The sequence below is a fragment of the Aedes aegypti genome, chromosome 1 (assembly GCF_002204515.2).
Source record: "Aedes aegypti strain LVP_AGWG chromosome 1, AaegL5.0 Primary Assembly, whole genome shotgun sequence".
In the NCBI taxonomy this organism is placed as follows: domain Eukaryota; kingdom Metazoa; phylum Arthropoda; class Insecta; order Diptera; family Culicidae; genus Aedes; species Aedes aegypti.
Window position 1 is genome coordinate 52,105,633 of NC_035107.1, and position 26,201 is coordinate 52,131,833.

Sequence of the window (26,201 nt, forward strand, 5' to 3'; positions counted from 1 at the left end):
AAGGTCGAAGGATCAAACACAACTAAGCGATCACGCCACTTTTTCACTTTCACTCGACCGACGCGCGACATGTTTGATCCTGCCCTCATCGCCGGCCCCCGCAGGAGCAAGCATCAAGGTCGAAGGATCAAACACAACTAAGCGATCACGCCACTTTTTCACTTTCACTCGACCGACGCGCGACATGTTTGATCCTGTCCTCATCGCCGGCCCCCGCAGGAGCAAGCATCAAGGTCGAAGGATCAAACACAACTAAGCGATCACGCCACTTTTTCACTTTCACTCGACCGACGCGCGACATGTTTGATCCTGTCCTCATCGCCGGCCCCCGCAGGAGCAAGCGTTAAGGTCGAAGGATCAAACACAACCTTGATACGCGCTTTAGATGATTTAAAAGAAAAAATACTGAAAAAATCTAAGTTTTCGAACATTCAAAAAATCTGCGTGCAGAATTTTTTAGCAAAACATATAGTGAATGTATTTTTCCAGATAGCTTGTACCTCAATGGAACTGCAAAATATTTATAAACTATGGGTTTTCTGAAATTTTAGTGAACTAGACATATTTGTTTGACATAATCCAGAAAAATTGAACCTCTTTCAAAAATCTCAATAGGATAACCTATAAACGTCATTTGTCAGAGTTCTCCTCATAGAAAAGTTTGATTGTAATGTATTTATCTACCATTAGAAGGTTGAGCCCCAAAGTTTACTGACAAAGTGAAATTTTGGAACACCCTAGTATAGACCGTACTCAATGCCATTATCAAACTGTTTGGCTGGAAAAATGCTGCGTAGGGGAAGGGGTGATAAAATGAACACCTTAAGGAAATCATCTTGTTTTTGATAGAAAAACGAGGAATTTGTATAGTTCTATCGCACAACATCAAAAATAGGGATGTTATCTATAGCAGCGACATGGATTCAGCCTAAAATAGCTAAATTTTCACATATTTTCATCGCTATCAAAAAGCGATGCAAATGTTCATTTTACCTGCACTATGTGGGTAAAATGAACAGCGGTTGGAGGTAAAATGAACACCAGGCAAAAAACGTGAGCAAAACAAATATTTCTGAAAATTCTTATTGCCCCACCGAAAATACATCCATTATTGATTGTAACCCATTCAAAATGAATTCTCAAGGTATCAGATTTGACATCATATTATAACGATATTCACCTCACTGAAAAACCTCAAGTCTTCCGAGCCAAAAGTTACGTCTGTTCTAATTTTCAAACGTGGTTTCCTAAAATCTTAGTTTTCGTTGATATTTTCACTTCAATTGACCTACGTATCAACTCGAACACGCAGATTTATGCTCTGAATCTTTCGTGCGTAATAAAAATTAATCTAATTTTGTTTTTTCTCAGTAAAAGGCACGGTGTTCATTTTACCACCCCTGTTCATTTTACCACCACTTCCCCTACTGCAAAAAAAAAATGAAAAATAAAAATAAAGGATTTCCTACAAAAATCATAGATTTCGTTGAATTTCATTTGATTTTGGTAGAACATAATTTTTCTAGTATTGAATGTGTTCTGAAAATGCGTAATTCATAAAATTGAATAGTGAAATGAGATTGTAGAGGCGGAACAACAATAGCAATATACATGAAACACAGCAATTCAGCAAATATGATTTTTTTAATGATGTTATTCGTCACTGTATATATTACTCACAGTAAGAAAAATCCATTTAAATTTCAGCGTAATATCATGCACATGAAGATATGTCGCAAATTTACACGACACCTCGTTTAAAATTACAATAACATCATGTAAGTTTCCGCTATACATAGTGTAATCTGGCATGGACTCTAACCGATTACGCGACGATTCGCATAAATTTACATGATGTTGATGTAATTTTACACGATGTTTCATGTAAATTTGCAACATATCTGGCATTCTCTTCATGTGCATGATTTTACGCTGCAATTTACATGGATTTTTCTTTCTGTGATGTAAACAGACGAACACAAAGTTTGTCCTAGCCAAAATGTAATAATGATGGCAAAAATGTAAATGGGATTGACTTAGACTTACGAGAATATGTAAATTCACCTATAAGCAAAGCAAGCAGTTGTGTATTTTTGTAACTCATATAAACAAAATGGGATAGTGTTTTCTTTCGTCAATTTTTTAGTCTACTCAACTCAAACTCGACCAAAATGTCACTTACAGCCCTTTCCTGGGAAAATTCCTGGGAGACTGATTCGGATAAAGTGTGAACTATTATTAAAAAAATCAAAAATACGAAAGCCCCTGGCGTTGATGGAACTTTCTATATCCTCATCAAAAAACTTCCAGAGGGTAGCTTATCATTCTTGGTTGTTATCTCTATATAAATAAAAATGGAGTGGTGTTTGTATGTCACGAAATGGCATCCGAACGGGTCAACCGATTTGAATGATTATTTTTTCGTTTTGTTCATCAAGTGTTCCGACGTGTTTGTGTGTATAAAAATCCCAGGATATTCACCGGGAAAGTCGGAAAAACGAGCGTGAACGGAACTGTCATTTATATGGGACAATCCATAGCGCTTTTCAACAGCCTACTTGATGGCAAGACGAAGTTTGCTGGGACCCCTAGTATTTAATAAATGTTTTTGTTGGTATATTTTCCTTACAAATGGTAAGGTTGTACCAATTTCAAAACCAGCCAAAAATCCTACAGAAGTTTCTTGCTATAGTCCAAGCTTCATCGATCAGTAAACTTTTTGAAAAGGTCATTTTGAACAAAATGATGATCCACATCAACGAAACGCACATTCTTCATGTTCTGAACCAGTGTACTATGGGCTAAAATGTCTCTAAGAGGATTTGACCGTCATGTTTCAGTTCCCTCCCACTGTGCCCCGCTGCCAATCGACCAATGAAGACATCATTGAGCGCTATCGACGGACAGCGCGCAACATTATTGACATACGACCCGCGAACAATTTGGTCAAAAACAAGCCACAAGTGGCTAGACGTCGACGACGTCGTCGTCGGACACATCTATGCTAATGCTGTTCCGTTACGAATCTATTTCGAGATCCCCGTTCCCACTCACGATCACACTGGTGCACTTGTCGTGAAGATTCAGATCACACAGTTTTTCTTCTTCTCGCCGGAAAATTGCACGCATTCCGATCGGCGGTCGCCAAAGCCTACTAAGCCGATCGCGATAGCAGCAGTCGTATCGCCGTCACTGTTCTTCGTCACCGTCGTCTTCGTCGCCGACGCAATCGTAGTAACCGCAGCGTCATCATCCGAACCGAATGGAGGAAACGCGTGTACTATTTGGCGCAAATCGCGGCGCTTGGATCGCGCTGCTGCCGAAACTGCTTTCGGTCGGTTTCGGCGGTCTCTCGGGATTATCTACCTTGCCTCGTGAGGTACCATATGGAAATCTGTTTTACGCCGGCGCTCTGTGTTTACACCACGATCGCCACGAGGTTTTGCGCGATGTCTCGCGATTCGATGAAGACAAGTCGCGAAAGCATACAATGGATGGCATATGGGAATGCTTTTGTGTGGGTTGATCGGGTTCGATCGGGTATTTGCTTTTCTCATTAGCAGTCAGTAGAATATGAGAAAAAGGGGAGATACAATGGAAGATTTCCGCAAATTTGTTTGAGTCTTTGTTGGCTTGTAGATGTTTGAGTTATTCGTTATTACTTATTTTGTCCAGCTGATGTTTAGATTGCTCTCTCGTAGTGAAACTACAGTCTAAAGTGCTTTAAGGCATTACGGAGCTAATTTCATCATTTAACCAAATTAGTTCTTGTAACACAATTTTCTGAATAGGTTGATGGGCCAATGTACTCACGATTCAGATTATTTTAAATGCTCCTGATTGCTACCTGTTGTACATCAAATTCGAAGCATACGTCAAGAAGTACTTAAAAAGTTAAGTTTTTGGTTATGGGTTGCAGTGTATGGAATAAAATAAAATCAACGACGTAGAAAGCAGCGATTCAAAACGGAATAATATAATGCAAAGTTTATTTTTTTGTTTAATGGTATTCAAAATCGTAGCATTTACAGAGCTTAATATTAAATGTTTGTCTTTGTCAAGCTAAGTATGCTGTTCCGTTCAAGAAAAGTAAAATTTTCTGCCCAAGAAATGGTCAAGAAATTTCCTATAGTGAGTTCCATTTGAATTTACATTTCTTTTTAACTGCGTACTGCGATCAAAGAAAAATGCTTTTCTTGAGCATTTCTTGCAAGAAATTTCCCACGCATCGAGATAGGCGATTACACTGAAAACATCTCTTCGTATTTTATCCAAAATCCATTTCGTAAAACAAGATTTCGTACATATAACGCTATTTTCATTCAATGTACGAATAATTTGTACTTGACAGAATTTCGCGATTCAGTGACTTTACGAAATAATCGTAAGATGTACGATATACAATTCGTAGATGTGCGTTATCGTGTTATTCGTATTACGAATTGTTTAGTATTACGAAACTGATCGTTAAATTTACGAAATCATTCGTTGTTTTCTGCAACGAAAGGTTTCGTAGACACATTTCGTAAAATACAACATGACACGACCGCAGCCGAGGGAGGTAAGAAGAAGCGCGTAGAAATGTTCGTTCTGAATACGAAACAAACGAATTTAGATTACGAAACGTTTAGTACATTATAACAATCATTGTTTGTTTTGATTTCGAGCTTAAATCATATTACGAAGCTGGTTGCATACATTTTACGAAACTGTTTCGTTGCAGAAAACAACGAATACTTTCGTAGTTCAAACGAACGATTTCGTAATATATAACAATATATATTTTCAGTGTACTTTTCCAAAGTCTGATTTTTTTTCGTTTGTAAAGGGTCATAGCAGCTGGTGTGTTTTTACTTCACAAGCACAGCTCGCGATTAAAAAAATGAAGTGTACATTTAATTCTTCAGTTTGTGTAGGATTCAAACCATATTATGGTAGGTAGACCAGCAGGTAATCAACAGGGGCACAGAACAATTTACAATTTTCCGGTAACCAAAACTGGAATTTACGTAGAATCCATGAACAATTGCTGAAAACAATCCATGAAACAAGCTAGCTATATGTTTATCACATTTAATATATCTTACTAAAAATATACCCTTTAACTTTGAGATCCATTAGCCCGAATACCTGAAGACCATCACCGTGAGTTCCAGTTCCAAGAATGGCATTACTTCGAATTCCATTATCACGGGATAATATCGTTCAAGGTAATAACATATTCGGGACAATAGCCTTCACCGTAACAGTGCGTTCAGTGTAATGAAACTCGGGATGGAAAAATTCCGGGAAATGAAATTCGGAGTTAAGGTTTAGAATCTTCTCAAGAGAGTTTTGATACTTAAGGACGATATGTAACATTAAGCTCTGCAAGTGTTATGATTTTAAAACCATTGAAACCAAATAATAACCCATGTTGTTTACTTCTCTTAAGCGTACACTCTTAAAAATAATGAAAATTACTCTGGACGTAATTCTGGTTATGACTGAATGACACATGATGTAAGTGATGGAACGACACAAAAACGTGTCCTTGAAGATGTATTGAACAAAAAATGTAATTTTACATGTTAAAGGACACGAAAACCATGGAACTGTGATCGACATTTCCCGAATCAGACACTAACATATTTGAAATTGGACATAAATTAACGTCATTCGGCTCGCTTCTTTTATGTGCATCCCAAAAGACGTAAATCACATTATTTTTTGGTACTGTGTATTTCAAGTACAGATGCTTTCTCTTTGCGAGTTAGCCTTAGAATGAGTAAATTGATGTATACATTTCTTTCACTATTGTATTTATCCAGGGCTCTTATGGGCTTGTGTAATCGAAAAGACCGGGAAACCCAAAAGAAATATTGTAGATTTGTGCAAAATCTAAATGTAGTAATGTATGCTACAAATGATCACAAAAGTATTGACACTGGTATATATTTCCATAATTTAGCCAAAAGTCCATTACTAAACGATTGAAGTTCAAGTTCTAGCGCAGTACAAAGTTAGCCGGAACAGCTGAAGGGGCCACTAGTTGGGCTATAACAATATTTTTTGAATAATAATAATGTCACAAAAATGGCTCCGTAATACCTTAAAGCGCTTGAACCTATGAAAAATTGATCAATTGTGAAATACTTTGGCGACATGTTATTGCAATATGTCATTTAGATTATTTGAACATGCTTATCGGTATTAGAATGCCTAATCAATCTATTTGAAATCAGTGTTTTCAATGGTTACACCTCAAAAAGGGTGTAACTTCAAATTTCGCATATTTTCTCATTAAAAACTCCACCAAGAGGTTACAAATCACTAAACAAACCAATTTTGAACCAAATTTTGATGGTATATTTTTTCTGATAATCACAGCCAATGAAAATCCGTTCAAATATCTCAGATTTCCTTTGAATTAGTAGATTTATACAATAAAAAGGGCGTAACAACTAGCAATGGACCGATGCACGAGTTCACTAATTTGAAGTTTTAGCGGTGCCGAATTCACTGGTTTCCATGGTCACATAAATAACACGGCACCGCTAAAACGTCAAATAGTGAACTCGTGCATAGGTCCATAATTTAATTTTGTTGTTAACATTTCATTGCAAAACTTGCAAATGCCTCTAGCCAAGTCTCTTTGATTCAAGTGAGGAAACCAAAAGTGTCACCAATCGTGGTCAGTTGTTCCGAATTCTGAGGATTTAGGAAGGAGATTTTGAACTCCATTAGGGACATCAAGGTTTCCTTTCAAATCGCAAAGAAAAGAGACTGTCGCGTTTTGCCGGAAACTCTTAAAAATCGCGAACTTCTTCTCAAACATCTTGAAGATAAGAAGCACACGCTTTTTACCTACGACGACAAAACTGAATGTTTGATCAAGGTCGCTTTAAAAGGTCTCTCAAGGCTATAAGTCACCTGAACAGACCAAAAAATAGAATAAATAATGTACTTGAATTTTCCTCGGTTCACATAATTATTATGAAAGATAGAACCTAATCTGGCTTTCTTCGGAAAGGACTTTTTAAGAATATTATTTAATTCACTTCAACAGAAGTGATATAAATAATACTTAAGCTTTAGAAAAATCAAGACTTATGTTCGATGTTCGAGCTATATGGGAACAATTTCAGTGCAGGAACCAGTCTACTCCGTGCAACAGAGAGCAATCGTCCTGAACTCTGCTTCATTTGTTGTAAAATTACCATCGTAAAAATTACATTAGATACCCCGTTTCTCCATCGTGAACATTGCTACAAAGTGCTACTCGCAATCGAACCATCCGTTGAAATGTTTCTTTTTTTCTTCACTTCTGTCTAGCTGCTGGCAGAATGCCGGAGATTCACCACCCTCCTTGCATGCAGTATTGAGATAGGGGCCGTCATACACAGCGAGCGGGTGTTATCGTGTCGACGTCAATGCCGACTCCGACCGATTCTGCAGCAGAAGATGTGATGAAAAATGCATACATGCAGGAGATTGCCTGCAGCCATCGAGCTTGCGAGGTATTGTTGGTCATCACCTATCTCGCTCTCTCGATCTGTTTCCCCCTCGTACAAATTTGTGATGCTTTTCTTGAGGCGCTGAGAACACCGTTCAAATTTTGATCCGCAGTTACCTTTTCCCCAGGAGTAAGCTAAAAATACAAACAATGTTTCGCAGTGCTTTCCACCGAAACCTGACACCTTGATAGTGCGGGTATAGAAGAGTACGGGGAAAGTGCAAACATCGTGACACTGACTATGGCCAGGTCATGCAACATCTGCACGCTACACAGAAGCAGCGATGCCAGATTTTGAAAGCATTGATTCCGTAGATTCTACTACAGACGACTCTCTACATCTCGATGTTCTACATCTCGATATCTCTCCCTATGTCGATGATTGCTTTGGTCCCTTTATTGTGCATACAATTTCGCTCTCAATATCTCGATATCCTCCTTACTCGATATCTCCATATCTCGATGTATTCCTGACGATTTTTTGTTCCCAATTTTATCTCCATACGTCGATATGAACATTAGGGGTATTCACTTAAAGTTGCGTAAAACAGCGTAAAACTAAAACCGCATAATGACTGCAATGACTTATTTCAAACGAAATATTCCCATTTTGACACTTGAGTACTAAGTCTAGCTGTCTAGCCGGGGGCATTGAAAATTAATTAAGTTTTGTTGTTTAGTTTGGATCATATTGGAATAAATGTGATTAGAGTAGTACCGTAAAACGGGGTAACTTTGATAATGCGGGTAACTTTGATAATGCGAGACTCTCAACATACTAAACGAAATAACAAAGTTCCTGTTAATCTGTTAAGCAAAACAAATGCAAAAGTAAAGAGTATTAGTATGACACTTCATGTTAAAGCTATTTCCGTTGGAATCAAGTACATTTGAGGATTTATATGCAAATATGGAAAATTTATAAGATTTTAGCAATTTTGAAATGCTCTCAAACAATCTGTTCTACGATCACTATTTGATGAAGTCATAATGAATTCGTCACTTATAATTGATAGCCTAGTTATAGTAGAACTCGAATTCGGTCTCAAAACTCTTAGCGAATACTATTTTTACAAACTGGGACCATTTTTGTAATCTAAGTCAGACATTTCCATATAGCGTTAAGCGCCTCAAGATATGCAACGCCCTACAAATGTTCTGTACCTACCTTGATACCTTGATGGCTACAGCGTAGCATCACGCCATTGCCGGGCGTATTGTAGAGCTCCATCTTCGTCGGTCTTGGGCGAAACTTCTCCAGTTGCCCCGAACGTTTAGGGTCGCCAGGTCCTCTTCCACTGCGTACAGCCAGCGTATTCGTGGTCTTCCCCGAAGCCGCCGGCCTCTACCTGGTTCCCTGCTGAATATTATTTTCGCAATTCTTTCTTCCGACATTCGCACTAAGTGACCAGCCCACTGAAGTCTGCCGTATTTTACACGATTGATAATATTCGCATCTTTGTACACTTGATACAACTCGTGATTCATGCGTCTGCGCCACACACCATTTTCGAGTTTCCCACCGAGTATTGTCCGCAGCACTTTACGCTCGAAAACACCGAGAGCTTTCCGGTCTGACTCTTTCAACGTCCACGCTTCGTGCCCGTAGAGAGCCACCGGAAGAATCAATGTTTTATACAGGCATGTCCGAAAGAACTTGAAACTATTGAGAACCAGAGCTACAGGTCCAAAGCCCTGATAAAGGTGGATGGTTGTGATGGCTATGACCGTGGTCATCATGTAAAGAACAAGCGGACGATGCTGTATCGTGTCAGCATCGAGGAGGCAGCCCCTCTAGCACGATGTAGGTAGCGCAACCCTGGTTAGGTGGCCTATCGAAGACTCTTCACCAACCAAGGAAGGCAAAAGTAGAACAAATGTTCTGTAATTCATTCAATTTTGTTCGAGTGATGCTCCATTATCAAAGTTACCCCAAAACAGAAAACCGACTTTCGATTATATGAAAAATTATATATCCATTAGGAATAAATCTTTTGGAAATCTATCAACTGGAATCGATAGTTAGGATACCAGTACTTGTTTAAAAAATATGAATTAAAATTATTTGAAACAGCATGCATAAATATTCAAGTTTTCTTCGAAAAAACTATCAAAGTTACCCCGTTTTACGGTAAATAAAATGTTCTGTTTAAGATCTCACGGATGGTTAGTGATAAAATGTATCAAATTGTACTGGACGGGTGGCGTAGGAACCGTTTAGAATATTGCAAGTAAAATAGAAGTGATTTGCGAGATTTTCTGAATGTGACCGAACGAGCATCCAGGAATGAAATGTATACCAATGATTGCGGAGTAAAAATTCTATTTAAAATTTGATGGGTTGTTTTGTTCCGCGTTGTATTGAAGGTTTATATGCAACGAACTTAAAAACTTCAATTTTTTCAAACTTGAATTCAAATGATTGATGGCTGGATTTGACACCAATTTCGTGATGAAGACACGCTTTGCTCTGTATGCTAAAGGAGTTAGATCTCTATTCCACAGTTTCCGCATAAACACTAAGGCTTTTGGTTTACAATTTTATCTATTGTCGCACTACATTTGTGTAAAAGGAAGAAATGTCGCAGGTCTACATAAAGACAGAGAGTTTTTCGCCTGCAGTTGAAATTGTCGATCTCGTCCAGCAACCTCACCGGTACCTTCCAAAAATAGAAATTGTACGAATCAGCACAACAAAATATAGAATAAATCTCTTGCAGTATCAGAGAGTAGCAGTTTTTGCATCTGCTTCCACGTAGCCTTTCCAAATCGATCAGCCCTATGCAAATTACTCCACATTGAGCCCGAATCTGATAAAAATTCTCCGTATGCATCTCCGCTAGAATCAGAGAAATAGTACAGAATGTTAATACCGTTTTGTCTTAAATTACGAACAGACTCATATTCCGAACATTCACTTTTGTATGGCGACTAAGTTGAAATGTTTCGCTGAAATATGTCAATAAATTACCAGGAAATGGTAGTCAATTGGAATTTAATTATAATGTCTGCTAATCAATTTTATACCTCGGGAGTAGTGATGATTCTCTAGCTCGAGACCACATAAACTAGCTCAGATAAATTTATTTGAGAAATTATTTATTTGAATAGGATTTATTCGAATTTGAATCAAGGTGTTCGGAATATGAGACAGAGTAAACGCAGTGTTCGGCATTTGAGTCAAAATGTTGTTCCATATTTTTAGGTAAAAACAATTCTAAACAAGTTTAAATAAACTTTTTTATCCGTACACCCAACAGCTATCGGTTAGACTTTGCGAAGAAATTAAAATTTTCACAAATATCAGCTAATTTATGCCTATCAGATGCTTTTGAAGTCACTGTTGGCCTTAAGTGTTCGGAATATGAGACAAAACGGTACTTATCAATTAATTTCGTCTTATTTGAGAGAAAGGTGAAAACCTAAGAAAACGAATTCCTAGGTAATTGTGTTGTTGACATTCGTTTTGTTACCATTCCCATGGCGCTCTTAGATATTGAATTTCAACAATCTGAAATGTTTCATTTGCCAACCGCAATTGACGTGAAATGTTTGAAATTACTAACTTTACACGATTTACGAGGGAATTTACGCCTTTAAGTTTAATACCCTTATTATCAAAGGTTACTAGATCAGATTTAAATGATTCAGAACTATTTAGAAACTCGAAATTAAGTTTGTTTGTTTATTATTTTCATAGTAACGGAGTGATTTTCAATCTAGTGTTCATTAAATTAATGTTCTTTGTGTCGATCTCTCTATCTCGATGGTCCCTTTGATATCGAGATGTGGAGAGGCGATTGTATTTATAGTGTAACTATGAGTCTTTGGGGCCTTCCCTTGCCAATTAGTTTGAGTCCGCGGCTACAAAGCATAGCCATGTTGATGGTGTGTGGGTTCAATTCCCGATCGGTCCAGGGTCTTTTCATAAAGCAAATTACCTTGACTTCCCTGGCATAAAGTATCGTACCTGCATATGAATGCAAAAATGTAAGTTTTGGCACAGAAAGCTCTCAGTTAATAACTGTGGAAGTGCTCTTTCAACACTAAAGCGAAGTATGCACTTCAACGCCTATCTCGATGCGTGGGAAATTTCTTGCAAGAAATGTTCAAGAAAAGCATTTTTCTTTGATCGCAGTATGCAGTTGAAAAGAAATGTCAATTCAAATGGAGCTCGCTGAACGAAATTTCTTGACCATTTCTTGGGCAGAAATTTTTACTTTTCTTGAGCGGAACAGCATACTTAGCTTAAGCTGAGAAGCAGGCTATGTCCCAGAGAGAACATTAATGCCAAGAAGAGGAAAAATAAGAAGAGCCTTTCAATATCAAAATATCAAATATAAAACAAAGGAACCACCAGAACATAAATTCATTCAGGGGTTATTTTTGGATTTTTTCAAACAAAATTTCTACTAAAAGCTTTGTAAATAGTGTGAAGCTCAGAATCGATGTTGGCAAGCGGGAGCCCCACGAAAAACCTTTCATTCCATTCTGACGTTACTATAGGAGTGAGGCGTCAAAGTTGTGCCATGCCTACTAGATCGTTTGATGTTCGATCCGCTGCTACATTCTCGGATATTTTTCAATAGGCTTTTGATTGTCAGCCATCATAACAGGGTTGGAAGACAAGATCTATGACAATGTTCATTCAGTACCACACAAATAGTCTAATTAAAATTCCCCAGGAATTGATAAAAGGATTTTTCACGACTTCTACAATTCTACGTTTCAACAAGAATTCTTTTTAAAATAAAGGAATCCCTCTAAAGATTTCTCCAATAATCCTTCATGGACTCCTCTTGACGTTTTGTTTGAAATTGCTCATAAGAAATTCCTCTATAGACTTCTTTCAATGTTATGCAACGTCCATAAACCATAATTGTCCCATGAATGTTAGCAAGAATTCCTTTAAATATTATTTCAAGAATTACTGAAAATGTTCAGTCAGGACTTCAGTAATTGGTATTGACATTCATCCAGAGATCGTTTAGCAATTCCTTAATGCTTTTTTTTTTAAAGAATTCTCGAATGATTCCTCCAAGAAAATACTTCGAAAATTCCATATGAAATTCATTCATGGAATCTTTTAGGAATCCCTTGTGAGGGTTCATGGAACATCTCAAGTGGCATTTCCTAAAAGTTCTAGAGAATCCATGATTCAGAAATTTTATCTGTTATTTCATTTAATTTCTCACAAAATTCCTAGAGAATGTTATGAAACCATGGATTTCGATCAAAAGTGTTCTACCGAAGTTTATTAGCCAAATTCTGGCAGGTGTACCAAAAAATATATTACTCTTAGAACTACTGAACCCGAGAAAAAATAGAACCTTTAATAAAATCCTAAACATTGTCCATAATTTTCTTTACAAATTTCCCAGGAAATTCTCACCAATAAGTTTTTGGGATCCTCAAGCGAAATAATTATCATGAGGATAATCATTTGGTTATACTGCGCAACACGTTTTTGTCTCAAGCATCAAAATACCGCTATTGAGTTAATTAAGGGTTGCTGAATCCATTGCCGTTTTCAAAAATATCATAGCATGTCTGAGATATTGACTGTTAAAAATGCAAAATTTGACTATATCAGCCAGCTTGCATGCAGTTTGCTAGCTTGTAAGGCAACTTATTTGCTTAATTTGCACCAGATATCAAACGTTATGTGTATTACAATACATATCAAGAGAGTTCATAATACTATCGATGCTCAAATAGTTATTTAAGCAACAAGTTGCAAAATGATGATTTTTTCAGCACGAGTCGTACATTTATCCGACGAGGCTTGCCGAGTTAATAGGATAAATACGACGAGTGCTGAAAAAATCGAGTTTTGCAACGCGTTGCATACAACATTTTTTGCAATTACGAAAAATGCCGTTTGAGTTAGATCATTTTTAGGAACACATGCATATTTCAAGAGAATCCACATGGCATCCTTAACGCATGGAGCGACTCGACATTTTTCAATCAGGTAGGCTGTGATGCAGTAGTATGACCATAGACATGACAGTCACAAATTTTCACACATCTCGCGGCATCAAACTTATATTCTTAATTCGTAAACAGACAAGGTAGGACGCCGCATGAAATATTCTTCTGTGTTGTACAGTTGTGTCCCATATGCCAATCTCATCAAACCGTATAGGACCATGAAGTTCCGATCTTTTTTGGACCAATTCAACTGCTGCCCCTACGTTCACTGTACGAATCGCTCCATAAAGCTCCCGTCTTTTTTGTAGTAAACTTACATATTCTACTGCCTCCCATAGGTATAGTCCATTTCAACTCAGAATCCCTCACAGTCAACTAGCTTCTCATTCTAAATCTGAATCTACAATTCGAATACGAGTCAATTCGGTTCATCATACGGATGTAGAATCAGAAGCTAGTTGACTAAGTCATTGAGAAATTCAGAACAATTGAATAAATGGTGTATGGATGCAATCTGACGTCATTTTGATAACTCCCAAAACATTACTGAAAAGTGCTACTTTTCGATACTTATACTAGTGCTAAAAGGTAGCACTTTTCGGCACTGTTTTCTTCGGTAGGAAAAGTAGGCCGTTATGTTGCTCATTCTCTTGATAAAAAGTAGGCTCATTTGCAACGGAATTGCAAAAAGTTATTTTTTGGTGTTTTAGAAAAGTATTTTATTGAGCCATTTAAGAGAAACGAAGAGTTTTGTATCAATGTTGAAAAAAATCGACTCAACCTAAATCTTAACGTGCAATTTTAACCAAATTATATCTCAAATGAAAGTTCAAGTCCTGTTTTGCATGCTTGCTGGATTAGATCACACAAAAGGTTGATAAGTCATACTCTAAATTTAATGTACACATCAATAACACCAATGTTGGCGACCTGTTGCTGAAAATTGTGACGCTCTGGAACATTTCTGATTACGGCATCAGATACAGCAGCCCCAAATCCACTAGAAACACATAATTTGAACCTAGAAACACGCAAAAACGTCAATTTTGTTACGCTGTGTTATTAATCTGGAAAATTGCCAAGAAGACTTGTTGTTATTAGTTCACCTATTGTTAAAGATATTACCAATAACCGTACCGTAAAAGTCAGTTTACTTATTTCACTCGAGAACCATTATTTTTTGTATCTTTTGTACAATTTCATATGAATATTCCTAATTCTGGTGTGAAGCGAATCAATATGAAGGACATCCTCTATCATGCACAATGGGCAAAATGTACTTAGAAACGCGACCTATTTGTGTTTCTAGGCAGAGTTTCAGGAAACGGTTAGGACCATTATTGGTTAGAAAAAAAGTAGATTCCAATTCACCCGCCTATCAGGGATACAGCATCAATATGCATTCATTACGGTACATGATTGTCGAATAATATAAACAAATAATTTTAACAACTACCGAAAAGCTAAACATTACATATAATTTGCAATTGGATTAGATGGACAAATTGATGTGAAGATTTGCGAAAAAGTTACACGTCTTCTCAGTGAGAATCGAACCCACGACTCCCCGATCTCTAGTTGGGCGCGTTACCACTACGCCATGAGAGGACTCATGAACGCAGAAGTTAACCTGAATTCGATTTCAGCTCAATAATCACGAATTCGAAATCAGGTTAACTTCTGCGTTCATGAGTCCTCTCATTTCAGGTATTTTAATGGAATGGATTCAAGCCTTTCTCTTAATCCAGCAAAGTCTTCACTTTTTTTTTTAATTATTAAAGTTATTAGTAACTATTTACGGACAAATAATTGTTTGGCAAATTTAATTAGGAAAAAAAATGTTTAGGATTTTCTTAAAGGAATTTTTGGATAAATACCAGAAGCAGGACGTGAAGCAATCACTAGATGAATTCTATGAAAGATCTTTAAAATGGTTTCTAGTTTATTTGTGGAGCGAGTTCTGGTTAAACCCTTGGAAGAATTCCTACAAAAATATTGGAGGAATTCCAAGGAAATCACTGGAATAATTACAAAAGGAATCAAATTTTGAAAAAAAAAAAAATGTAATTCCAAAATAGAAACTCCTTGTTATAATGGTGGATAACAATTCAAATTCCTGAAACTCTATACAAATTTTATAGGATTATATCAAGGAAAGCCAGTAATTCTAAAAAATATATATTGGAAAACTGTTTGGTAAATCCAAAGTAACTCCTGTAAGAACTCAATCGGAGATGGATGGGAATCCCAATTACTCATCTGATTGAAACTGTAATTCTCTAGGAAAAGTACTGTGTAATACCTGAAAACTATTTATGGTAAATAGCTGAAAGAATTCAAGGAGTAGTTATCGGTGGAATTCCAGAAAACTCTCGGAGAATTCCTTAAATAGATCTATTCGGCAATTTCTGCTCAGAGCATTGCTTCAAGGTAAACTCCTGGTCCAATCCTAGAATCTTTTGGATGGTTCCTGAAGGAAAGCTTTTATTATTTTTGAAGGCATTACAAACTCAAGAGTTGTCCCTAGAAGATTGCATATTTTCATGCTATAGATGAATTAACCAACGAAGATTCCTGAAACTATTTTTAACCTTTCGGTCGTCGCGCGAATTTTTGTAACGCGAGTGGTCGCGCGTTGTACTTTGTACACACCCTTAGTTTTGCGAATATCTCAGGAGTCTGACCACTTAGATAGATGACGTCTTCGGCAAAATCGATCAGTAGCTTATGGGCTTTCATTATTATAGCCAAGAAATTCGGGATTTGCCACTAGGCGGCGCTAGTGAGCATTTAGCTTTTGTTTCCCAGATCTCATGATCCTGACCACTTAGAAAGATGGCGTCTTCGGCAAAGTTGTTTGGTAACTCAAGGACTATCATTGTTTGAGCTAGTTGATTCAAAATGTTGCCACTAGGCGGCGCTAGTGAGCATAAAACATTTGTTTCGCAAATATCTCTGGAGCCTGATCACTTAGAAAGATGGTGCCTTCGGCAGAGTTGTTCAGTAGCTCAAATTCTTTCTTTGTTTAATCCTTAGAGTAAGAGATTTATTAAAATAATGATAGTCCCTGAGCTACTGAACAACTTTGCCAAAGGTGCCTGTCTAAAAAATCAAGACCCTGCAGTATCCGCAAAACAAAAATTTCATGCTCACTAGCGCCGCCTGATGACAAATTATTGTATTTCCTGGCTCAGATAATGATAGCCCTTGAGCTACCAAACTACTTTGCCGAAGACACCATCTTTTTAAGTGGTCAGGCTCCTGAGATATCTGCAAACAAAAGTTTCATGCTCACTAGCGCCGCCTAGTGGCAAAATTTTGAATCAACTAGCTCGAAAAATGATAGTCCTTAACTTACTAAACAACTTTGCCGAAGACGACATCCTTCTAAATGTTCAGGATCCTGAAAAATCTGCAAAACAAAAGTAAAACTTCCATGCCCACTAGTGCCACCTAGCGGTTAAATTCCAAATTAAATGAGGTACCATCAGATAGCGCTTCACCTCCAGAACAACTTTACTAAAGATTCCAAGTTTCTAAATTATCTGGATTTCAAGATATGACGATTTCAAACTGTGGTTTCCTTGAACCGTACATAGTGCGTTCATTATTATGCGACTCCCATGTACATTTGTTGATTTTACCGTATTATAAAGGGTCATACTGTAAATAAAAACTGTCGAGTATTGTTCTTAATAAGATTCTTGAGGAATACATTTTGGTTTGGTGTCGATAGATATCTTTGTCGCAAAATGATAGCATATAAATCACAACTGTTGTACAAAGTACAACAGCGCGACAGCCCGAAGGTTAACTATCATTGTGAAACTCTTGGTAGAATTGCTAATGGAGCTCTGAAAGTAGATTTAATTTCTGGAACAATTATCGGAACGAAAGTTTGGGAATTTTCTACAGTAATATGTAACAGAATACTTGGAGGTTCCAGAAGAAGCATTTTCGTTTAAGAATTCTCTTCAAAATAAAATTTTTAAACAACTACCGAAAAGCTAAACATTACATATAATTTGCAATTGGATTAGATGGACAAATTGATGTGAAGATTTGCGAAAAAGTTACACGTCTTCTCAGTGAGAATCGAACTCACGACTCCCCGATCTCTAGTTGGGGCGCGTTAACCACTACGCCATGAGAGGACTCATGAACGCAGAAGTTAACCTGAATTCGATTTCAGCTCAATAATCACGTGGTCCTCTTTCGCAAAGTGCACCTCTTTCGGAAGAATTAGATGCCCATCCAAACACAACGCTTTCTATATATATCCAATGCCTAGCCCGAGAGCGCATTGTTTTTTTAGATATAGGAATAGCACACTACACTAGCCAGCAACTGCGCTGGCTGAGGTTTCTATTGTGTGGGCTTCCAATGGGTCGCGACGTTCTCAAACGACCGGTTACGGAACATGAGTCCGTTGCTCGATAAATACTTGTTTTAATTATGAATCGTGGTTTACGGCCAACCAGCCGAGTGGAAGTTTAACAACTACCGAAAAGCTAAACATTACATATAATTTGCAATTGGATTAGATGGACAAATTGATGTGAAGATTTGCGAAAAAGTTACACGTCTTCTCAGTGAGAATCGAACTCACGACTCCCCGATCTCTAGTTGGGGCGCGTTAACCACTACGCCATGAGAGGACTCATGAACGCAGAAGTTAACCTGAATTCGATTTCAGCTCAATAATCACGTGGTCCTCTTTCGCAAAGTGCACCTCTTTCGGAAAGAATTAGATGCCCATCCAAACACAACGCTTTCTATATATATCCAATGCCTAGCCCGAGAGCGCATTGTTTTTTAGATATAGGAATAGCACACTACACTTAGCCAGCAACTGCGCTGGCTGAGGTTTCTATTGTGTGGGCTTCCAATGGGTCGCGACGTTCTCAAACGACCGGTTACGGAACATGAGTCCGTTGCTCGATAAATACTTGTTTTTAATTATGTATGTATTATGTATAAAATTTTTGTTAACTAGTTTCAGTTAAAAGTAGTTTTCTCCGAAATTGTTACTCTTTTTACTAAAAAATCATCTCTGTTGACCATTCATGAATACTTGTCCGCTTCCAAATCGTTTTACATGCTTTTGGAGCTAATTTAGTTGTTTTTAAACTTCATATACAACACATTTAATTAAAAAATAGGTTTGACTGTGTTCTTCAGTCAAAACAACCCAATTTTATGGTCTTTTATGAACAACTAACAATGATAACTGCTAGGGATACCATCTGATCAGTTGAGAACATCAGGACATTTCATGTATTTTCAGAAAAATCTGCAAAACTCACCGGATTTGTTAAACAATTTTAGCCTAAAAGAGCTGAAAATCAGGACTTGTCTTGCTAAATCAGGACGGATGGTAACACTAATAACTGCAATTTAAATAGTGCATATGTTTATTAAAAAATAAAACAAAATATATACGAAAAGATTGCCCCTTAGACTTTTTGAGGGTTTAACAAATGAGAAATACTAGTTTCAGCTCTTATATTAGCGTTTAACTGACAACAATAAAAAAAAATCAATCAAAATTCATTTTTTTTTTCAAAGCTAAGTTAAAACTATTTTATAATCAATTTTGTTGTATCCACAGTTTTAAATCAAACTAAGTTCAAGAGCATGTAACCAAATTGGAATCGGTTAAGTATTCATGAAGTTATGGTCGAGAAAAGATGATATTTTTAGTAAAAAGAGGAAAGATTTGATGACAGCTACTTTTAAGTAAGACAAGTTTCGATTTTAGACAAATTTGATGTTGTACACACTTTTCATAAATTTAATTTCGATGCTTCAGAATTGGTTATATAATAACAAAGTTATGATAACTTTACTAAACGTCATATTTAATAATTTGAAATTTCACCGTCGAGCCGCTAACGCTCATTCTAAATCATTATATATTAGGCTCAAACATTGAATAGGGAAAACGGGGTAAGACCGCCCGTCTAAGCATTTTAATTCATATGTCAAATCAAGAATCAATAAGTCCTTTTTCGACACAGCATGTCGTTCTCTGAAAGCCTTAGGCACGATTAAAATATATCACAGGTGTTGAATTTGTTAAAAAATAATTAATTCTCGATGTTTGAAAAAGTGATTTCTTATCACGATTATTTTTAGCGACGGGGTAAAACCGCCCACCCACGGGGTAAAAGTGATCACCACGATTTATGTACACAATTTTGCAAAAAAAATCAATTCCCTGTGATTCTAAAAAGTATAATCTTTTCTGATTTCTACAATAATTAACGGGGGCATTGAATCATTTTAGAGTTGATAAACTCAAAAAACTTAGATGTATACTTAGCATCACCTTGAGACACGAATATTTTAGAAATTTTAAACAAAATTGATTTCATTTTACTCAAATTAGTAATGTACAACGTAGTAACAACTTTTAAAATGGTTTAGACATTTAATTTGATATAATTTAGAGGTGGTGGTCTTATCCCATCAACAGTGGTCGGTTTTCCCCGCTTACGCAGTTTTCACAATTATGGTCTTAATTCAAAGCTAAATATTTACAATTCATTTTTCACTCCACTGATGCATATTTTACATTTCTGTTGAAGCATGGACGGGTAATTTGTTATGTTTTAACAACAAAATCCCTTCCGAAATCCTAAAGTGAGCATCTGTTAAGTTTAGATCAATTTCAACATCGACGAGCAGAAACTTTGTTTTTGATATTTGTTATGAAAAAATTATGTACATATCACCCTAAATGGTTCTAAATGTCAAAAATCTTGTGTTTATGGACAGTGCTTGGTTAACTTTTAAGAAAACCAAGATTCCTTATGGTGTAAGGAACATTTCCAAAAAAAAAACTCTAGACAAATTCTTCAAAGCTTTTCTCACAAAGATCGAAGTATATCTTAAATAATTCTTAAAGAATTCGTCCAATAGTTTCTGACTGTACCAATGTTTATAGGGACCTGTAGGAGTAGGTATTCCTCAAACAATACTCTTAAAAACTTCAATCCTTGGAAATACATAGAAAAGTCATTTGTGGATTTCGTACAGAGATGCTTGAGACGTTCGTGGTAAGAATGCAGGGAGAAGAATGTAATGAATACTAGATGGATAGGTACCGAAAGGGAACGGCGAGAGAAATTGGATTAGATGTAAAGAGGGCATACAATATGAACCCGTTTTACTTGGAACGTCCTTTTTTCTGGCTAACGTACCCTATGGGAACAGCTTGGCGTGTTGTTCGAATAGCACTACCAAGGACTGTCCATGCCTCAACGGATTTCTTATGGAGTTTTTTCTGTAGTTTCCAAGAAGTTTCTTGTAGGAAATACTCAATGCATTTCGCCAAAGATTCCTTCAGTAAATTCTTCAGAGCACTTTTTCTAAAGAGTTAGGAAGATATGTTCTAAAAGATGCTTTTAAAATTAAGTCAGGTCTAGATTTTTGCCAATGAAAGTTGTTTCTGAGGAAATTTATGAAAAACATTGTTCATACGACTAGAAACAAATTTGCAGAAACTTACTACCATTCGTTGTCAATTTTGAAGACATTCATAGCACTAAAATTGAGTGTTTGTTTGGGAAAATCATCTGCCATTCTGGATAATAATAAAGGAAGTCTCTAAGATATTCATGAATTATTCATTATTGTGAATGCTTTTAAGACTGTTTGTCCAAGATTTTAAAATTCATAACCAGTTGCTAGTTGAACTCTTAGCAAATTTTTCAATTCGTGCAGAAAAAAAAACCGCTACGGCACTGTCTACGGAATCCGTCGATCCTTGGAAACTCTTCTATTCCGGGGATCTACGAAAGTTTCCGTAGATCTGGCATCGCTGCACAGAAAACAGCAGCAGTGGCATCAAAACAACCGGGAGCAATCCAGAGCGAAAGGTAAGTTTGCTTTGGTGGTCGCTTTTCACCCAAGGGTGGAACTGGCGGCTCTTTATTGCTACCCCGACGTGTCGCTGGTTCTAAAATGTAAACAACCATACAAAATAACGACCAAACAATGGTGACGGCGTAATCAATTTTCTCGCAAACATCTTTTTTGGGAATTTAGCAGAATTTTCTGATTAAATTGCCAACAGCGCACTGCAGTAGCACGTAGCAAATAATTGCTTGCAAACAATTTCTTTCAAGCGCATTGATTACCTGTAATTTTGCGAAGAATGATTTTTACTTATTCGCGTTAAGCCTTAAAACTGGTTCTGGACTTAGGTTGGCGGCTTTACAATTTTACTCCCAGTTGACAGCCGCCCTCCACCCTTGTTTTCACCGCAGTGTCGGGTAACGACTCCTCCGCTCGGCTATGGAAAACTTGCTCAGCGAAGGTGCAAGCGAGACAACCCGTTTCAATTTCCTCCCAAAACCATGGAAATGGAGAAAGGGGCAATGTGGTACCTACATGTGCATAGCATAGCCCAGGCCTACTGCTGTACTGCGATGTGATCCGAAACGAAACGACGAACGGGTCCAGAATTGGGTCAAGGTAGTCAAGGTTAAGCACTGTTTTTGTATCGATTTTATCGGCATCGCTACACAACTGACTGCCTGCGGGGTGTTTCCGTTGTGGGTTTTGTAAGCGGAAGAAGGGCGGTGAAAGTCGCGGGCGAGGGAAGATGTTACGCTTGTTTGGCGGAGATAAACACTTCCGATAGGTTGTTTTTATGGCTGTTTTCTTTTTTGCTGTATTTGAGTTTGTACGTTCGAATCAATAGAAGGAGGCTGATTAGAAAGGTGACAACTTGAGCGAAGGTGTCGATGAATAAACCATGATTCTGATTACGCTCTGGCGCTGATGGGAGGGAAATTGAATGCCAAGGAGTGCATTAGTTGATGTTACGTAGGCGAGATGTTGTGTTAATCAAATGATGGCGTACGAATGAGTTCTAAGAATTGTGTAACGCAGGATTTTCCAGAAGAGTGTCTATTTTGGTATTGCGTAGATGGGGACCGATGGAGACACTTGGTTGTTCATAATTGAATTTAAAGATTTAGAATATTTAGATCGACATCTCTCCCTATTTCGATGACTCGGATTCTTCATTCTGCATACGAGTTTCATGATGTATACTTGTTGATATCTATCTGCGACTAGTTGTTCCGGTAAACGTTGTACAGTGCCTTACCGATTTTGGCAACAAATCGTGTTGCCAAAATGGGGATGTTGCCTAAATCAGTTTCGGGGGCCCTTCATAATAGGAATGTGTGCCGCTATGTCAACATACAATTTATAGTTTCAACAAACATTAGGATTTGTGATTGAAAATAATGAAATTTGTAAATACCTGAAGGTGGTAGACACAAAAGTCAATTTGGACAAATTAGAATCGTTCTGGTGGGCTTCGATCCCACGACTCCCAATACGCTAGACTGGGCGTGTTAACCAACTACGCCACAGAACGGATAACGATTATGCAGCGCATCTCAGAGAGCCGAAGGAAATGTAGGGTTGTGAAGGAGAATATGTAGTCGTGACGGACTTTGCTTTCAGGTTGGCCGATTGCGCTGCAGAATCGTTACCCGTTCTGTGGCGTAGTTGGTTAATGCGCCCAGCCTAGCGTATTGGGAGTCGTGGGTTCGAAGCCCACCAGAACGATTCTAATATTTTTCATAATTTTACATCTCAATTTGTCCAAATTGACTTTTGCGTCTACGACCTTCAGGTATTTTCAAAAACACCGTAAGCTGGTTTAAGCCGGTAATAGACATGGCAACCCTAGTTGAGTAATGAAATTTGTGTTCAGCTTTTATTGTAGTCGTTTTTTTATCAATCAAAATGTCAATTAATGAAGAGTAATATCGTCAGTAATATACCGATACGACTTCAGGATTTAGAGCGGCTAAGTGGCTAGAAATAGGAAGTTCAGAGACCTCATCAGAAGGACGGCTCAAAAGGCACGTTCCCCACCAGTTGGGAGATTTGTGCCATCAATGTGTTCGATGTGTGGAATTTTATCAGAATGTTGTTTGGATGTTTGCTCTAAATTATGCTCAGCTATCAATTCAAAGATTTTATTGAGCGGAGTCCATTGATTGCATTGTTCATAAACTATCTAAAGCGATTCCCTTAAGATTATTATTTGAGGTACTTTGAATTATTGAAACTTTTTTGTATAATTCCCTCATTTTTTTCAACGATACTCTCAGAAAAGAAGTTCTCAAAAAAATTCTCACCGCATTTCTCTAAGAATTTATCCGAGGAGTTTCTCAGGATTTTTTTCAGAAACAATAGGTGGAAATTCCTGGAACAATCAGAAAAAAATATATTTCTAAACAAAATCCTTAATATATATCTGATGTGATGAATGAATTCCTACAAGAGAGAAGTATTTCAAAGATCCCCGGAATAAATTATGTAGTATTTCGTGTTTTTAAACCCTCAAAAAAAAAAAAAAAGAATCGACGAATCTTTGAAAGAACTCGAATATTTGGGAGAAATATGATGAAACCCCTGTTGAACTTACTGTGAAATTCGTGGAAGAATTGCTAATAGATTCTGTGGAATAATCCATGGAAAAATGTATGGAGCCATTCCTGGGAAAATCTGTGGGATAATTGTTGAAGCATTGGTTCTGAGAACGACTGTAAATAGATACGAGAAAAATGCCATGATAGCTTCAATCCTGGAATGAACCTTTGTTCTTTTTCTTGAAAGAATGTCTCTAGGAATATTTTCAAAGCATCTCAGACCAATAACTAAAGAAATCATTACATGCATTTCTAAAAAAATCTTTCTTGGGGAAGCTGTAAAAATTTTTGGAGAATTTTTGTCCATTATTGGACTTCCAAAGAATTTTGTGGAGCAAAATTTTAAGGAATTTCTTTTAGCATACCTTGAGAAACCATTTAAAGAATTCTAAGGCGAATTCCTGGGATAATTGCTTGAGGAATCAATTTCTGGAGCAGTCTCTGTACGTATTCCTGAAGAAAGTTTTGAAGTTTTGAAGCAATCCTGAAGATTTTCCTCAAGGAGTTTATGAAATCTATATGGAATTGTCGTGACATATTATGGGTGAAATTATGAGAAAAATCCACGTGCTCGGCTGGGATTTGAACCCAGGACTCTTGTATGCTAGACGAGCGCTTTACCAACTAAGCTACCGAATTTTCGTTGTTATACAATTATTGGACATCCAAAGAATTTTGTGGAGCAAAATTTTAAGGAATTTCTTTTAGCATACCTTGAGAAACCATTTAAATAATTCTAAAACCAATTCCTGCGATAATTACTTGAGGAATCAATTTCTGGAGCAGTCTCTGTACGTATTCCTGAAGAATGTATTGAATAAATCGCTAGAAGCAATCTTGAAGATCTTCCTCAAGGAGTTTATGAAATCTATATGGAATTGTCGTGTAATAATCTGCGGAGCCTTCAGAATTAACATTAAGAATTATTGCAATGCGAAAAAAGGAGAAAGGGACTACTGCTACTGGATACTTTTTGCGTAAAAAAGAGAATCCAAGAGTGGTGCCATATCCTGAACCAAGTTATACCATAATCAAATGTTTTTAAACCTGTTCCTGTCTTTCTCAGACTCATGTTATGAAGGGCTTCGGATGTTCAATGATTAGCAGAATAAGGTATTTGTAAATCCAAAAAAAAAAAAAAACGATTCTGTCAAAATGTACTGTTTCATAACGTTAATAAACACTATTCACTATTTTTATCAATGAACTGGATTACACATTACCAATTTAGGTCCCCCTTCTTGGGTTGCAGAATTGTGAGTCAACAACCAGGAAGGAGCGTCCAACATAGCTCCTTCTTACACGGGTCAAACGAATGAGGCGCGTCTCGACCGTCTGTCCACCAAGCAAATGCAGCTCAAACAGCGTCTGTTCTGGCATCTTGCGGCTGAGTACGAAATGCTGTATCACGTCAGCTACACCTAAGATGGCAGCCCCTTTAACGTGATGAAGGTAGCGTGACCTCTGTAAGGTAGCATACCGAATCTGCAACTTTCCACGAAAAATCGAGTAGAGAACGATATTTTCGGCAGCCGACCTGGCAACGAAATAAGAACTATGATTGGCACCTGGAACTTCAGAACCTTAACCCTCTAATACCCAACCCCGCCCTTTAGACGGGGTACACTTTGGAATTTTGTGTATTTTTTTCGTAGCTCGGAAGTCAAAATGTTTTTATTTTTGGCTTATATCTTGACTCATAACACGCATATAAGAAAAGTTGTTTATGAGTTTTGAAACTTTATTGTATTTTTAGATATTGTTTGAAAAATTGCATTCTTATATAACCTACAAATGCCTGGGCTTCATTTAACGTGTAATATAAAAAATCGTACCTTTTATATTTTTCTACGATTAGCCTATCACAAAAGAAGAGCCGTGTGGTATTAAAATCGTTTCAAACCTGTTTTTCCGTTAGTTACATGGAAAATGAAATACGCTCCTAAAAAAAATTAAAAATTTAATATTTTTAAAAATACCGTAACGATTTAAAATTTTATTATTGCCAAAAATCAACAACTAGAAAAGGCTTCAAGAAAAAATGAAGAAAGGGGTGTTCAAAAATAAAAATTATTAAAATCAAAAACCAAAATTTAAAAATTTGCGAGTAAAAATAAATAAATGCCTAAAACGTGTTTAGAACGATTTTAGATAACGAAAAGTAATACTTAAATCGAAAACAAAAATTTGGGTATTAGAGGGTTAAATGAACCCGACCGAGTGAGGAACGTGAACTGCATTCAAGAGGTGTGGTGGCCTAGATCTGGAGAACGTTATTTCCGGGCGGTTGATTCCATCACTCACATTAC

The 26,201-nt window shown here is 37.1% G+C and overlaps 1 protein-coding gene and 1 non-coding gene across 3 annotated transcripts in view; both read right to left on the minus strand.

Moving 5' to 3' along the window:
- Positions 1–26,201, minus strand: part of LOC5569932 — a 165,500-nt gene that overhangs the window by 124,145 nt on the left and 15,154 nt on the right. The window contains exon 1 of one of the 2 annotated variants that reach the window (XM_021849681.1): positions 3,055–3,264. The exons of the other annotated variant lie outside the window; for it this stretch is intronic. The gene's annotated coding sequence lies outside the window, so the exon portion shown is untranslated. Of the gene's footprint in view, positions 1–3,054; positions 3,265–26,201 lie in introns of those variants that run through there. 2 annotated transcript variants of the gene reach the window in all.
- On the minus strand, positions 14,966–15,037 carry Trnas-aga. Its single transcript has one exon. It is a non-coding gene; the product is annotated as a tRNA-Ser (tRNA).